This window comes from Vanessa tameamea, chromosome 13 (genome assembly GCF_037043105.1).
Source record: "Vanessa tameamea isolate UH-Manoa-2023 chromosome 13, ilVanTame1 primary haplotype, whole genome shotgun sequence".
NCBI lineage: Eukaryota > Metazoa > Arthropoda > Insecta > Lepidoptera > Nymphalidae > Vanessa > Vanessa tameamea.
In genome coordinates this window covers 6489716-6506748 of record NC_087321.1, presented here as the reverse complement: position 1 = coordinate 6506748, position 17033 = coordinate 6489716, and the positions used below count along the sequence as shown (strand labels likewise).

Below are 17033 nucleotides of genomic sequence, written 5' to 3'. Positions count from 1 at the left end.
TTTATTATATTAACAATCGAAAATAATTAAAATTCTTCATCAGATTGTGAGTTAGTTATTATGATTTAAGTACAATTTTATTGTAACTAATTTAGGAAGTCAGAATATTTGGCCACTTGACAGTGTGTGGTTACTTATCCCACATAGATGTTGGCACTACAAGAATTGTAAGGATGTTGTAAATAAACCATAAATCATGGATTTTTAAGATGATTTGTTCATAATGGTGCTTTTAATTGCACATTTGCTCAACTAATATGCTTAAGTTAATAAGAAGTATTTATAGAAGAGCATTTTATTTAAAAAGAAATTCATATATTCTTAGTAATGAAACTTTAAAATTATGTTAAAAGATCAGTGAAGTTTATGCACTTTTTAAATGATAATTACTATTCAAACCACATATGCATGATGAAAAATGAACAAATTTCTCAATACTTGTTAATTTATATACAAAATTTACGAAATATTATTAACTTAATTTTTTACAGAGAATGCAGTATTTTTATAATTATATGAGATATTATTGCAATGAGAAAAGTTATCTCAATACTATCAAAATTTACTCGATAATATTATTATAACATTTTAGATAGGTCACAGACAATATTTGTTATTAAAATAAAAAATCTGAAATATAGTTTCGTAAATAAAACGTGCAACCTTAAAAACCAGAAAAATGACGATTCCGCAAATGTACATTTTCCAATGCCATGCGAAAAACGTACGTAGCAATTTTATTAAATCTACGAAAATTAAGGCCACTTTGAAATATGTGACTGCATACTGTACCGGTCAGACATTGATCCAATTAGTTAATGTGACCGTGTCGATCCTAATTTTTATTTCCACCTCTTGGGATTTGCGTTCTTAAATATTTCGCTTCATTCGTTATTTTGAATATCTTTATAAGTTTATTGTAATTATATAATTATTGCGAACAAACAAATAACAGGCCATATAGAAATAATAGGACCAATTAGTTGTACTTTATTAAGATAAACTTCATGCACCGCCAAAATGACCATTTTCAAAGAGCCCTGAGCGCGGACGCTTATGTTTCACGGTCTTTAATCCTTATACATATACCTACAAAACTACCCACATAAATTTCGCTCGAGTTTTTTTTCATGTAATATATATTATAAATAAACATATTAATGTTTTATCGGTATTGCATACATTATCCGGCAATTTCTGATAATTGTAATTAATTTTTTTACTATATTCTGAAAGGTCGATATTAGCCGATGATTCAAAATCGGATTCTTTTTTGACGAGGAAGGAAAAGGTTAGGCGAAAATGCACTTGTTACATGTGTATCAAACAATTAGAGCAACGTGTTAGAATTAACTCTTAAACTTCGAAAACGGAAAGGCCTTAGCCCAGCCGTGGATTATTTAAACGCTGTTACTTTCGTCTTTTTTCTTATATTAGAGATACGTATAATGCGCTAGTGAAATATTAAACTAAAATTGACCACAGAATTTCATTACTTCGTATCTTAATAGGCCACCGCAAGTCTAATATTACGTCATGTTAAGCAATATTTTAATCTCTGATTAGTAGATAACTCAACTCTGAAAACAACTCGGATAACATTATCTCTAGACGTTTAGATGATACTTAGTCTAAAGGGAAATTAAATTACGAAACATTTGTTAACTATACCGTTGACATTTTAAGCTATTTTATGAGTATGCATATTACTTGAGATTATTTTTTTATCTGTATGACATCACTTGCGTATACTTTTGGGTAGATCGTGACATCGTAACATTAAGCCATTTTTAAGTATTGAACATTATACGTGCATTTTGTTTTATTATGTTGTGTCTTAACTACATCATCAATTTAATTATTGGAATAATTGAAAAAGAGCTCGACGTTCATCTTCTTGGATTGTATTGTCACGATAACTGCACTGAAAGTGTAAAAAAAACAGCCACTAAACAAGTATTGATCTATCTACACAAACATACTAACAGGTGAATTTAAATAAAAATCTTTTAAAAATGTAACTTTATTAATGCATTCAGTTTTAACATAATTATTAAATAAACAATTTTTATTGCTTCAAATCTAAACAAAAATGTTTTCCACGTAATGTCGAATCTATTTGTAACAGTCCGAACACCCATGAAGGGTCGATGTCACGTATCCTGGGAACTAATCTGTAGTGTGGAATCACGTGCGTAGGCCCGCTTCTCCCTTTCACTGAATACAATGTGTCCCTTTAAATATGTAGAAGGTATTTAATCGTGAATGAGTGTGCCTGGAATTAGGGGCTTGTATCGTTATACAATTTTTAAAAAACCCTGGTTATAATAGCTTAAATGTACCTACTTATGAAAGGTCTTCTAAGAAGTTCTTTACTGTTAATGAATAGTTCCTATGATATTATATTATACGATTTAAATTAAAGTTTTTTTGCAATGTTTTTGTGAACTGTTTTATATTATGAAAAGCTTATTTATTCACATAATTTTTTATACATGAATAGAAACCATTGCAATATTTTATTATTATATAATAAATATATTACAAGCACCACACGTCGCGGCTTCGATTATGGAAAGTTAAAAAGTATAATTATTTTGTTTTCGTCGCACGTTGGTGTAATTCCGTAGCATATAATACTATATTTATTTGTCTTGACCTTTTAAAAATGACGTATTTAACTGGTTCATTGAATAAAGTCGAAGTCTTGGTGCATAATTTTGTAACGACGATCTTCGGTTAGTTTAAGATAATAAGGATCTTTTTATTTATAAAACAAATTTAAATTGATTTAGTATGTATATAAAATTGTGGTAGCATACGCACATAGAATTTTTTAAATATACATATTCCTGCTTATGTAATTACGGATGGAATAGGGATAAGCGCGTTAAGTGCAAAACAAATATATAAAGTGAGATCGTTTGATTGCACAGACGTTGCTTGCCCCTATTTGCATAGGGCGGATGATTTCCCCGAGGAACAATCAACACACTGTTTACACGTGGGTTCTATCTGCGGTAGAGATCTCTTAAATTACTGTTATCTAGATTACAATCTTCAATGTAAAGTACCAAAATGCAGCTGTTCGAGGGTGACATATATGGTGATAAGTATGTAAGATGCATACGTACAAAAAGATTTCACTACCGGTGTTATTAAGTCTTAAAATATAAATGATAATTATAGATATTCGAAATGGGCTAACTTTGCATCTGCTCATATCATTTTCTGTCAGAGAATGTCATTGTTTTATGAACGTTAAAGTAGATTTAAATTGTCATTATCAGCTGTTGTAAATATATTTTTACCCGGTAAACATTTTGAAAAATTCAATGAGAACGTCATTCTATGATGCTATTATTATATTATCTGTTGTTCATTATCTTGATGATACACGGCTTAGGTCAAGGATCATGAATCACTGTGTTTGTCACGTCACAGATATGAGAAGTTTTACGATTTGTTAAACAAAATGACGATCGGAACATCACATACATACTATGATTAAAAAAAAATTGTACAAAAGCAAATGACGCGGTAGTACGTGTTTTGTTTAAACTATTTATACAAATCTTGCGTATGTGTTTGAACAAATATTAAACTATCTTTCGTCAAGTATGTAACAACCTGGGTTTCCAAGGCTAATGGTATTAAATCTTTAGATTAAATTTTTGTGATGAATTGAAAAAGATTATTTTATTTATTATTCGGTACGATATATTCCAATTTCGATTACAGAACAAACGATTTTTATTAGTGTAATTAAATCATGTGGCTAATAACGTAATTGCTATTGCTTAACTAAGAATAAATATTTCTAACCATTCAAGGAGAATCGTGTCACGTTTTCTTTTAAGTAAACGTTATATTTAATATTATTACAAATAAATGTACAAAGTGAAGATGAACATTTATAATGTATTTTTATTAAATATCTATTTAAAAAGTATGTATTGCGGGACATACAAAAAAAAATGGTTAAAAACTTATCAAAGTTTCATCACAATCGGGCGACGGAAGCTTAAAAACCGCACACAGGTATACATACAAACATTCATTTTTGTTTATATAGATATTAATTTTCTACATTAATATTTATAATAAAAAAGGTATTATAACAAATTATTTTTTATTTGTCGGTAAATTTATTGAAGATATTTAATAGTTTTAATTTTTCATACCAAAATTAACTAAAATTAATTTAAATGATTAAAACTGATGTCTATTATTGTAGCTGCAAGTAGAATTTATTACATAAAATATATATTAATTAACACTAGCATTATTTATTTAAGATCCATGTTTTGTCGTTAGTTATAACTTACAAACAAATTATTTGTTTCATGTGAGTGAAATATTTATTATCATATTTTTACTGGTACTTTTTCTTTTTAACACGATTTTGTCTGGTATTAATTCATCTCACTCGCTGTCTTACATGCATTCAACACGAAATAATTAAAAATAATTTGATTGTTGTTTCTTTTATTGGTATTTAATAATAGATAAAGGTGATTTACGAAATTCTCGAATTGATAATACCTGATTAGGATATTTCCTGAAGACAAATTTGACGATAACTATCCTAGATTATCTATGAAGTTGATAATTTTAAGCGTAAATAAAATAGAAAAATAATTATTGGATCATATACTTTTTTTTTAATTATTTAACAACGGTAATAAATATCTATGAATCTTATTTACATACATACATACTTAGACAAAAAATCTCAAGTTATTTTAACTAATAAATAAAATGAAAATAACTTACTACATATTGTATCTGTGTAACTAAAATACTTTCCAAGTCAAGGTTTTTTTTTTCTAGTACCCGCAACAAAATGCCGCATCATGCATAATTCTATGAACGTGACGTTTTTATTTTTTAAAATAGTTCATTGTTGAGATGAACGATGCTGTCTCACAATCTTTTCCATCATGACCTGTAGTTTTTTAAATATTATTCGTTACTGAATTTTACGTGACTTTTTTAACGCCGCATGCTTTTTTCATTATGAATGCGTTCGTGTCAATTGATCTTATTGAGTAATTAATCAACGCTATTTTTCTGCAGGTTTTTTTGCACCGTTAGTAAAAAGTATAGAAGCTATCTTTGTGTAATAGATGAAGATACTAATAAAAAAAAATGTCTTTAAATCGTGTGCATTGTACAATTAATCAAAACGCAAGGCCTAATTTTAAAATGACGCATATTGCACTTATAATTTATGATCATTGGTTAAATCATAAAAACTTATATTGTGTAATAAAAGGGTTCCTGCTGTTCCTATTTTGTTAAATTATTATAGGGTGCGGGTGTGTACACATCATTTAATAAATGAAATATGTGGAAGCCCCAGTTGCGTAGGTCGGGCTGCCCGTCGAGGGGTTAAAAATGTGGTATACTGTATCGATTCAAATATGTTGCATGGTTATTTATTTTTATGTTCTTACTTTGATCATTTACAAGTCTCAATATTATGTGGATAGTTTTTTATTAATTCACAATACTATATAGATACATAAGCAAATAAGTAAAAGTTGTCGACTACGAAATAAATTGAACTCTAGCCGAAATCGTAAAACTATTGAAATGAAGCCCATTTCAGTGAATTGCGAACCTTTAGGTCGGATTGTAAATGTTACGAAAGTTTTATTACCATCATTTCTTTAACAACCACGTAGGTGGCGTGAAAGGTACCGCAACACAAGAAATCTTTTTGAATTTATATTGAAGATTTAATTGTTCCGTTTAACACATCGTAGTAAAAATATAAAACAGAAAGAACGATCACAAATTTTATTACTTTAAAATTTTAAATATTATAAATTAAATTTTTGTTATAGGATCGTAGCTTCGATGCGTTTACTTTATGGGGATATTAATCGAACCAGTTAGACCGGTCCTTCGAACATTAGTTATTCATAAATTAGATAATATTCTATTTTACCCAACGTTTGTTTCGAATCTTTTTTATCTGTCAATCTGTTTTTAAACGTTAATCATTCGTAAATGCATTCCCAATGGACATCGCCATTACTTTATCTTAATTACAAAAAAAAGTATGACTTGTTTTTTAATACTTTTTTGAAGAATGTCTAGTAGTTAATTGTTATAGGTAGCAGTTTGTGCTTACAGTAATATAAAATATATATTTAATTACCTATGAAAACGCAGCTTACAATTACAAATATTGAAGTTCTGTCTAAGCTAGACATAAGAAGTTAAACGTATTTTGTTAAACCTTGTTCTATGGTTGGACAAAACAATAATGAAAAATTTTATTATTACAACGATTAATTATTTTAATATTTTTTTTGATAATGTAAGAAAAAAAATCTATATATTTTTCTAAGAATTTATGTATTACAGATTTATAGTGTTGTGCGCATGAGCAAGCTCCTTATATCAAAGTCTGATAAAAAAAAAACACAATGTATTCGAAAGAGAAAATATATTAAGCTAGAACTTGTTTACGTAAAATTATATTTTTATTTATGTATTTCGTTTTAGTATTTAGAGTATAGCGTGTTCAGTAGGAGACGATTCTGTTCGTTGAGTTTTCTGACACGTCTCTCACAAAATTTTAGTCACGTAGCTACGTACATAAGAAATTTACATAACTTTCCATTACAGCAAATATTTATTTGTCATAAACATGTAATTGCGTTGCATTGGAATTTATTGAGTACCGGTCGTACGATACGATACGATACGATACGATACGATACGCTAATTTCTTTTTAAGGATTTAACGTCTTTCGTTTCGTGTATCGATGTTGTATTGATATATTTAAAATGTGATATCGATTTATTAATACACGAAATCGCACTTGTCACGTGCGCAGTACAGATATTTTTATTACAATATTATATACTGAAACCGTCTCCATTGATTTGGTAGTTTTTTCATTTAGGTATTACAAAACAAACACCTCATCTATTAGGATAATATTACGATATCTATCTTAAAAATCTTACTTATCAAACACACACACAACACATCAAATCAAATAAATTATGTTTCAGTGTAGATTGAATGAGCATAAATATTCCTAACAATTATTTTTTTTTAATTTTAGAATTGTTCAATATTTTATTTTAATAATATGAAAGTTGTAAAGTTATAAATATTGCAAGAATAACAATTATTATTATTAACGTATTTCACCTTCGAATAATAAACTGCAAGTAACATGGAACGGAACTTAATAAGCAATATCGATGACTGCACAGCGATTATGAACTCAAATGGACCCATAATTTCATTCTTAGAAATCAAATTTCGCGAAATCTATCTTTATCTAATCCTTTTTTTTAAATTGAAATCAATCAAATTATATTACGTAAAAAAGTTTTTCTTAGTGAAACAAAAACTGTTAAATGACTTGTTATAGAAGAGAATAGGTTCAAAAAACAAATACGATTTATAATATGCTTCATGTCCTTATGTTAAATTAAGACATGACTATAAATCCTATTTATTGTTGCTATGTTTCCATAATACAATCAAGATGCGACGTAGGTTTAAATCAAACTGCAATCAGTTGATTGATATTACAAACGCTACCGTCACAGTAATGCCTTTGATAAGATGAAACGCAGCTGCAGCCATTTTGAGCCCGCATTATACTCATGAAACGCTGGTCCATACGAGAGCCCATCGAGACTGCACTTGCAGCCAATTAGTTCCACTGGAGATGATACAGTGCACTACATTATATACTTACAATCGAATAACGTTCTTAAGATGATTTACATAAAGGCGTGGTATGTATATATTTACGTTTGTCGCCACGTATGTACGTACCACCTACGTGAAGATCGTTATTAATACAATTATACCAATGCATGACATGCTCATTCAACGTTCCGTTTTATGGGATGTTATGAATATTATTAACAGTTATGCCTAATGCCTAACTGTAATCAAAGTATAAAGCCAATTACGTGTAAGATTTATTCAATTTTTTTTCGTTTTAATAATGAAAACAGCAATTTGAAATTACATTTTTATTCAATAATCGTTTATCGTATATATTATATATCTGGTATATTGCGTTCCACTTACAAGTTAATATCTAATCAGTGATATCGCTTACGAGCCCTTGGTTTCAACATTACATTACATTCAAATACTCAGTAAGCGGTGATAATAAATACTTGTATCAACTTAAGTGATTTTAAAACTGACACGCATCCGTGGAAAGACTTGAATAAAATAGAAAAGTAGTGAATGTGTGGATAAATTCAAATATATAAAAAAAATATGAAGTTTGTTGATTTATTTTTAGTTTTAAAAGATCCATTACGGAAATATGAATATAAAACCTAACTATTTATAAAGTTAAACGATAAGATTATAATCAATTTAATTATTATAAGTAAAGGATAAAAAAAATCATAGATATAATAGTTTTAAAATGAAGTACGCTTTCGTTTTTACTTTTTTACATAAATATTTGTACCAGTGATAAATACTATTGGGTGTTTAAAATTCATGTCGCGCGAAAGACATTAACAATTTTATCAAATTTTGTAAATTCATTAACGACCTAAAGTATTTATTTTGATGATTTTTTTTAGTTTGATTTCTTTTAGTTATAAAAAAAATGGGTCCAAGGAGTTCCCAACGTTCCATCTCAATTTAATTAGTTTTATATTTTACCAAGTTGAAAACCTTGTAGCGTATAATTAAAATAAATTCCGAAGTCGGATGTTAATTTTATTCTTACCTTTCTATACCTATTTTTAGTAGAATATTAAGAATAAAATAATATTAAGTATGTGAAAAAGAATTCCGAGTTTGTTTGTTAACTTTAAGATAAAATCTAGATCCGCATCTTGAGCTACGTTACTCTGTAATTGGCTCAAGTTACACAGAATGACGTCATCGTCTCTCGGTGATATAGCAAAATTTTGTACAGGCTTCCATTAAGTCCAGTACCACCCGTTGGTCTTGGACTTAATGGAAACTTATTGATTACATAGGTAACATACCAATTTTATTCATGTATAAAGTGACACTTAAACTTTGTATTGCATTTTCAATAGTACAAGAGCTACCAGCAACGTCGCGAAAAAAAAATTTTTGTGTCAGCTGGTTTTTATAATTTCTCTTATTGAATTTTGGTGGGGATGCGACCCGTCTGACTGCTGGGATCGGTTGAGTTTCCCTTTGCGCATCGAATTTGTACAGGTGCAAATTTCGTATTCTAACATTATTTTAGTTCGAATTTTAATTTAATCATTTTTTTAGCAATAAAAAGTAAAATTGCTTTTTATAAAGTTAATAGACAGTTGTTTCGTTGTTATTCGTCCCGGATACTATCATATTATCATTTTCTTAATTCATAAATTGCACCCGTCGCTGGTATAATATAAAAAGGTTGCTAGCTCTCGTACTACAAGTAATATAATATATTGGTTACGTCATTTTAAGTAGAATTGAATAAGTACAATCCAACGTTGATTGCGAGAAATGCAAAACCAGCAGACTTATTGGAGCCCGTGGTTTTATTATGATACATATAAATGAGCACGTATTTAGTTGTTTCCCCTGAAAGTTACTTTTTTTATGAAATTACTTGCAACATGTTCCTAGAAATTTGTTTTGTACGAGTACGTTACATATATTAACAAATTATCAAAAATTGTATTTTAATTTTTTTAATTAAAAATAAATGAAAAACAATATATTTTTGAGAAAACGATGCAATCAGTCTCACTCCTTTAATGATTTATTAACTCGTTGGTTTATAAAACCATTTGAATATACTTCACCGGAAGCAGTTTGTTAAGTGGGCTATAAAAATTAAAATACGGTACACACATCTACAGCCCAGAGTAAACTATTTTAGTCATATACTGATGGTCTTTTACTGAAAGGATCTGTCAAAGAGATAAAAAAAACTATTAAAATTAGTAAGTAGGTTTATTTAAAAAAGTTTTTGAACTAATCAATTCGATCAAACGTTAAATTAAAATACGTTAATACAGTTTAAAAATACTGACTTGTATGTATTTGTAAAATTTGACTTGTTTACCGCCTCAAGATTAAAGAAGATTTTGGGGTTCCGGTTTTGAAGTTCGTAAAGCTAGTTTAATGTTTTCATGGAATAAGAAGTGTTTATATTGTAAGTGATTAGACAGTTATGTAGATTTAGCAATTCGTTATAGTATTTCAATCGACAGGATAGCTTGTGTATTTGTATGTTTAACGTATCATGCGTTTCCTAACTGGAAGTTTGTTAAACAAATATTAAAAACGTAAAAATAATCGAACTAAAAAAATACATTAATTACCATGTATGTTATAAGCGACTGTTAAGAGGACAGTCCTTGCGGAACGCCTAAATAGCGCTTACTATTTTCGAAATATCTTAAAACTGGAGCATTGATTATGGATGAAAAAAAACATTCAGTATCTTAATAGATAGATCTCAAGTTTCACCGCATGATATTTATAAAATTTGTATTAATAACTCAGTAAATTCATCGTCAACATCACTCCAAACGCTGAAATCGACCTTTTCTATTAACGTTTTTTAAGCTATTTAGCTGCTAGTTTATACATGTATTTTTGGTTAAATGGGGACACAAAAGTGTAAATAATAAGTTCACCGTGTTAAATTTCTATTATATCACATAATATTATAGTAATTTTTATTTAAATATTGCTTACTTTTTGGCATTCGTCGTCCATACTTTTTAGTATGGAGAAAATCATTTGACGGTTTTGACTTATTATTCGACATCGCTGTCAATAAATTTTCAGTCCCTCCCCAGATCTCAAGGTGGGAGCACGTCAGTTTTTATTTCGAGCCGAGTCTTATAATTTCGCGAATCGTCTACGCACACATAGACAAGTTAGCATAAGGGTGGGGCGCGAGTGTCGTGGGATGCAATTGTTAATTTTTACCTTTCAAGATTTATCGACTATTAGTCAAGTCACATATTATTAAGTTAGTTCTTTGATAAATAAATATTTTTGTAATAATTAATAAAAATTGAACGATTTTAATTGGCTTTTTAATTACCTTGTATGAATCTACCCCATGGCGTACGAATTTACCGCATTTACTGTACGAATGTACCCCTACCATACCAATACGTGGGGTTCATTCGTACAATTATTTTATGTAGAAAAAAGCCTATAACCCTTTAACCTTTTGTCATAATAGTTTTGGACTTTTTTGTAACAAACTATAATATATTTGTTACACTTAAGCACATAAACTAGGTAAATACGACAATTAATCACATCGTAAAAAAATAAAATCTGAAAAGTGTACGAAGGGTAACTATTTTCCCCTAATGTCGAATTAAAAGTACAAAATTGTAAGGATGGACATAGTGAATACCCGAATGAACCTGAATGTAATGTAATTTTTGCACTATCCTGCTTATTTTTTTCTCTTAATACGAAATTTAAAACAAACGCCAACTCATACCCAAACTCATGTCGTTTAGTTCGTCTGCTTAATTCCTAATTATTTAAATGCTTAATTAAAATAGTGCATAGTGCTAAGCAAAAACTGATTAATATTTATCTCCATTATTTTTATTTATAAAATTGTAAGTGATTATTTAATGTGTCTTAACGCCCTAATTCGTTATACCTACCAACCTTAAAATATCTAGAAAATAATAATTTAGTTAGAGGAGAGCAGTAGAATCAATAAAAATCATAATGTATATGAGGCATCTTAATGCACTCTGACCGCACCCTATGCTAACAAATAATTTATAATTGTGTTTGCGAGTGACAACCTTATAGCTAATACATTACTCATAAATAAATGTATTTTTATAAATCCTACGTTATGAACGCGCAATGAAAATTTAATTTATTCGTTGCAACGAAAACAAGCAACTAATTGTCTAGGGGGTGCGTACGATACACTGCACAATGCAAGTGTATTATTGGAAAGTACCTATGTGTGTGTTCTAAAATAAATTCCCACGCTGACAAACTATGCTCTTAATATTAATTTTGTTTTCAAAAACAGATTTGATTATTCAAGTAGTGAGTTCGAAATGGAATAATGCGATTTATTCTAATGACACAAACTTGTAAAAATGTTTTTTTTTTTTTAAATTTATTTATACGTTTTTGCAAATGTAAAAGCAAGTAATATGAAAAACAGAAAGAACGTAAATTAGTGCGCATAGGCGGTCGCTTCGTGTATAGCGATCTCTCACGTTCAACTTCGGTGAAGTAGTCTTGTAAGAGAACGGGTAAGTGCCTTAAGATTAAGTCAGAAAAATGAATGATTTTTATTAAAATTAAATGTTATGCGGTGATTTTTACTGTATAAATAAAACAATTGCTGATTTATTTTTTATTAATTGTAGTCGTATAACAGGGTGCATGTTATATCGCCAATGTCTCGAAGATATCTAACCCTACAGACTATAGATATGATGATATATAAGTATTTATATAATAATTATTCCGACGACATTAATTGAATAGTTGATCTACATCAGAATGAAAAACAATTAAACATACATGTAAGTTTAAGCGGGAACAATGCCTTATGTTAAACTTGACCTTAACCTATTCTTACCCAACAACGTATACAATATAGAGATATACCTTGCATGAACCTGCATTTCACAATATTCTCTTTAGGTATTGTTCAGTTACAAAAATGTATTTTTTAATTATATTGCTGCATTTACATCATATGTTTAAATACTGGCAAATATTTATATTATATTCATATACCTATTATTAAAACGTACTCTACTTTCGTCAAAGTCGTTATTCATAAAATATTATATCAGTATTTTCATTGCTGCCCTGAGACCAATGGACGATAAAGACCGGAGGATTTTAGGACAATTCCTTAGGGGTGTCGGTATTTATAATTCGTCTTTGATCTTCTCCTCAGTCACGAAAGAAAATACTGTGAGGAAAGTTATGTCAAAGGAACTCAATATCTATCCTCAGTTAAGCGTTGAGGTTAATGGCTTTGCTCATTTTGGAATATTTAACGGGTTATCAATGTACAAGATTTTCATTTTTTTTTATAAGTGGTAATAATAAATGAATGACTCATTGACTATTTAGTTTGAGTCCTATAAATCCTATAATGATTACTAATAATCTTTATTTAGCAAATTGCGTGATGGAACGTCACCTAGACGCCGCCGACCGACGTTGTTCCGGAAATAAAATGTAAATTAATCACATGCTTATCTATTTTCCAATACCATTATGGTAACTCGCCGGATACTATTGCAATATGTACTCCAGGTATTGTCTGTTTTAATATATATATACGGTCATTTGTTTGACCTTTGACTAAAAATATACCTCATTATGTAATATCCACAATTTTAAGCACGGTCAAAACAAATGTCATGTACAATGTACAAATGTCATATTGCATTCTGATGTAACGAAGAAAACAAGTAAGTAATTAAACCTACTAGAACATAATTTTTGGTATCAATTTGAATATTAACCACAATTCACACACGTCATCAGATGAATAAATTATTTTCTTCGTTTGCGTGAAGACTAGTAAACGAAGCGAAGGTCTATATTGCAATTAGAAAATTGTAGCAGGTCTTATATAACTGTTAAAAATAACTATAAGTTTCGTCACATTGACCGACTGAACATTTCATGCGTTGCCGCCGCAGCCGTTACAAATCACTGCGCTGCTTCGCGCTACAACTTTTCGCGCTCGCGATTGGTTGGTGAGATCGCGTGATGTGGGTAAACGGACGGGTGTGTGTGTGTCGCGTAGTATCTGCTTCAGGCGAAGGTGCTGCCCTCGCTATACGTTGGCGCTTATTATTTGCACGGGTGACGTATACGAGGCGTAATGTCACGCCACGAACGCTGACGTACATTTCAAAAATAAATGAAGGTCAAACGCACTTAGTATTATTGATAGTGGCGAATCATCATAAATTATATTTTATCGAGTGTTGTTCTATCACTGACCATAGGTTTACAAAAACGTTAGAAACGCTAGGTCAGTTTAAGTTAAGAAAGGCTTGAATTTAATTTTTTGTTTGCATATTGTTAACCTAACCTAATGAAAACAGTTTGCTGCTGCTGCTGTATTAATAATAATTATAGAACCCTAAATATTTTTATACCTACCGACATAAAGTTATTAGATACCCAATAAAAAAACGAAATTATCACTTTGATGTGATGAATCAAAGTCGTTGTTTAAGGAGAATCGATAGTCGCTAAAAATTCGGATGTTTAAATTATTCTGGTCCGTCTTTAATTTTAACAAGCCGTTTGTCTTATTCACAAATTGCTAAATATTTACCTATGCCAGCGAAGTTGCACGGCGTTGATATTTTGAATATAGTTCAAAACATTAAATCTAGTCATAATATTATATAAAATATATCTAAGTAGGTAGGTAGTTAATAAATACTCATTGTCCAATATTCCAACCACAAGACGAGTAAAGCAAAATTAACTTTGATATGGAACTTCTGCGATATAATTGGCCGAGACTTTGAATAATCTATGCTATTCTTTAGGATTCGAAAAAAAATATAATTAATGTTGGCTGATATCGGAAATTTAGAAGTAAAATTATAAACAAAACTGTAAGTATATGAAAAAAAAAAATACCAAGTCGAACATGAAGCATTTCTTATTTTAAAAGACCTTCGAGTCCATCAAGCCCTCCATATCATTGCCCCCCTATCTACAATACCCGCATGCTAGTTGTCAATACTACGAAATAGTAATATAGGGAAACTACGTAATGGAAAAAAAACCTTCAGTGAAAGCTTATACCTTGCTTTCATAAGTCTAATCAACGATTTAATCGCTTGTTAACTTTCTATCTACTGTCTACTGTTACTTCTTGTGAACACTATGTACGACTATATAAGTTCCTAATACGAGTTTTTCACTTTCACCTCACATATGAAACACATCAATATTTCCATTACAGAATACGAAGTGTTGTTACAGTTTCACTTCAAGGGGTAGAATTTAACTTATTTAAAACTAGCTACCCGTCCTTCACATGTGTACAATAAGAAATTATATACTACTTTGAAATTAAAGAACAAACATGGAAAATAATTCATGTTTTATCCCGACTAGAAAAGTTGAAATTCTCGGCTTTCTTCTACTAAAATATGAGTCTTAGATATCTTATATATACCTTTCTCTTGAATCTCTTTATTTATTGATGAAAACTGAATTGAAAAGAAAATGATAAAAATTGAATGTTTAAAATCCGTTGCGTAGTTTAAAATATCTAAATGTACAGACGACTGGAAGGGACTTTATTTCAAACTTTCTATATATTGTTAAGTATATGAATATCGGTTGAGAGTTTTTGATGATGGTGAGTGTGAAAGAGTTGTTTTTTTTAAAGTATAGGTATAGATTATAAATGCGTAACTATATAGGTATATATAACTAATACGTTAACTTTAATTAGTCTACTACTTGAAATACAATTCTATACATTGGAAATAAAATAATTACGTAGTTACATACGCAAGTACATGAAACAAACACCAGTAATTAAAATAAAATATTATGCGTTACTACTTTAAAGTTTTACTATTTAATAATAATAAATAAAATGGTACGATAAAAATGCTTTCAATAATTATAAAATCAGAACTAATAAAGAAAAATTACAAAAAAAAAAGAGTCGAGTCTGTGGATCGAGTGAAGCTTTTATTGTTTCGTTATACAGGTCTAGGGAGGGATAAAGATACGTAAAAAAGCGTATATTATAACGTGTAAAAATGGGGTGTCAACAATAATAGAACTAAACAGTAGGGACGGATGAAAGACATAATTTATAGTCATGTCCAAATACAGCAGTTGAATGAGTACATAAATGTATAGAATATCATGAATTGTCTATCAATCAGTCTGTCGCTTATAAAGATTTCCCCTTTGACTGATATATTTTGTTTCATATGGTATCTATATGTTACAGTCAGACTTTGTACCAATCAAGTATACTTTTCCCAGGCGAAATTGGTTAAAAGTACTAAAGGTTCCGGGACCTGTAAGCTTGTTTTCTGGTCATATGTCGTGTAATATAACATGTATCTCACGGTCTTGTTGTACCTATTGCTCTATAAGCAGACAAAATTAACCTAACTAAAAAATAATCAAAAGTTCTTTTAAGTGTTAGTAAAAAGCACAATGACATGATAATCAAACTACCTCCACTCGACTGAAAACGCGGGCTGAAACTACATAATATAATATAACCCACCAAGAAAAATATATGCAAAATTTCACAATGATGACCTGACTCAATTTCGAATGACGAATGAAATGAATGATTATGATACTTGTTGTTACTATGGTCAGGATAATGCACTCTTTTCTTTATGTGCACAATATTTTAATAAACTACTCGACAGATTTTTATAATTCTTTTTTTTTTATTAAATATTGTTTATTAGGGTAGAATATACTAATATTATAAATGCGAAACTAACTTCATGCTTAAACCGCTGAACCGATTTTTATGAAATTCAGTCAAGGAGATAGTCCGGCAGGAGAGATTATGGGATATTTATGGGACGGATTTAGTATACTGCCGATTAGTGTATCGACTGATTATTGTACTGCCATTTTTATTAATTATAATGAGGCGTTTCTTAAAAAAATTAAATAATTATTATTCATATCTCTATTTTATTATTTATTTAACGTTGGATGATATGCGGATTACTAAAAGTAGGGTACGTGTTATGTAACAATGAGAATGTTATAAATGTTTTATTTATTCAAGCTTATGTTATCGGTCGTCTATATTTGTAGTACAAACTATAACCACTCCTATCCGTCCGTACGATTTACACTATTGGCAAAATAAATCTTAACATATTTATATGTGAATATTTGTATTTTTATATAATACTTTGAAAGCAAACTTCACGGGATTATGAAATGCATTAAGATAGCATTATCATTTATCACGGATGGATATTGATTTTGATGCTTGACGAATTTCGTTACGTTATTGGTCCGTAAGTTATCTTACATGTGATTT

The 17033-nt window shown here is 29.5% G+C and overlaps 1 protein-coding gene across 3 annotated transcripts in view; it reads left to right on the top strand.

Moving 5' to 3' along the window:
• Spin (spinster) overlaps positions 1-17033 on the top strand; it is a 29730-nt gene that overhangs the window by 1189 nt on the left and 11508 nt on the right. The window lies entirely within an intron of this gene.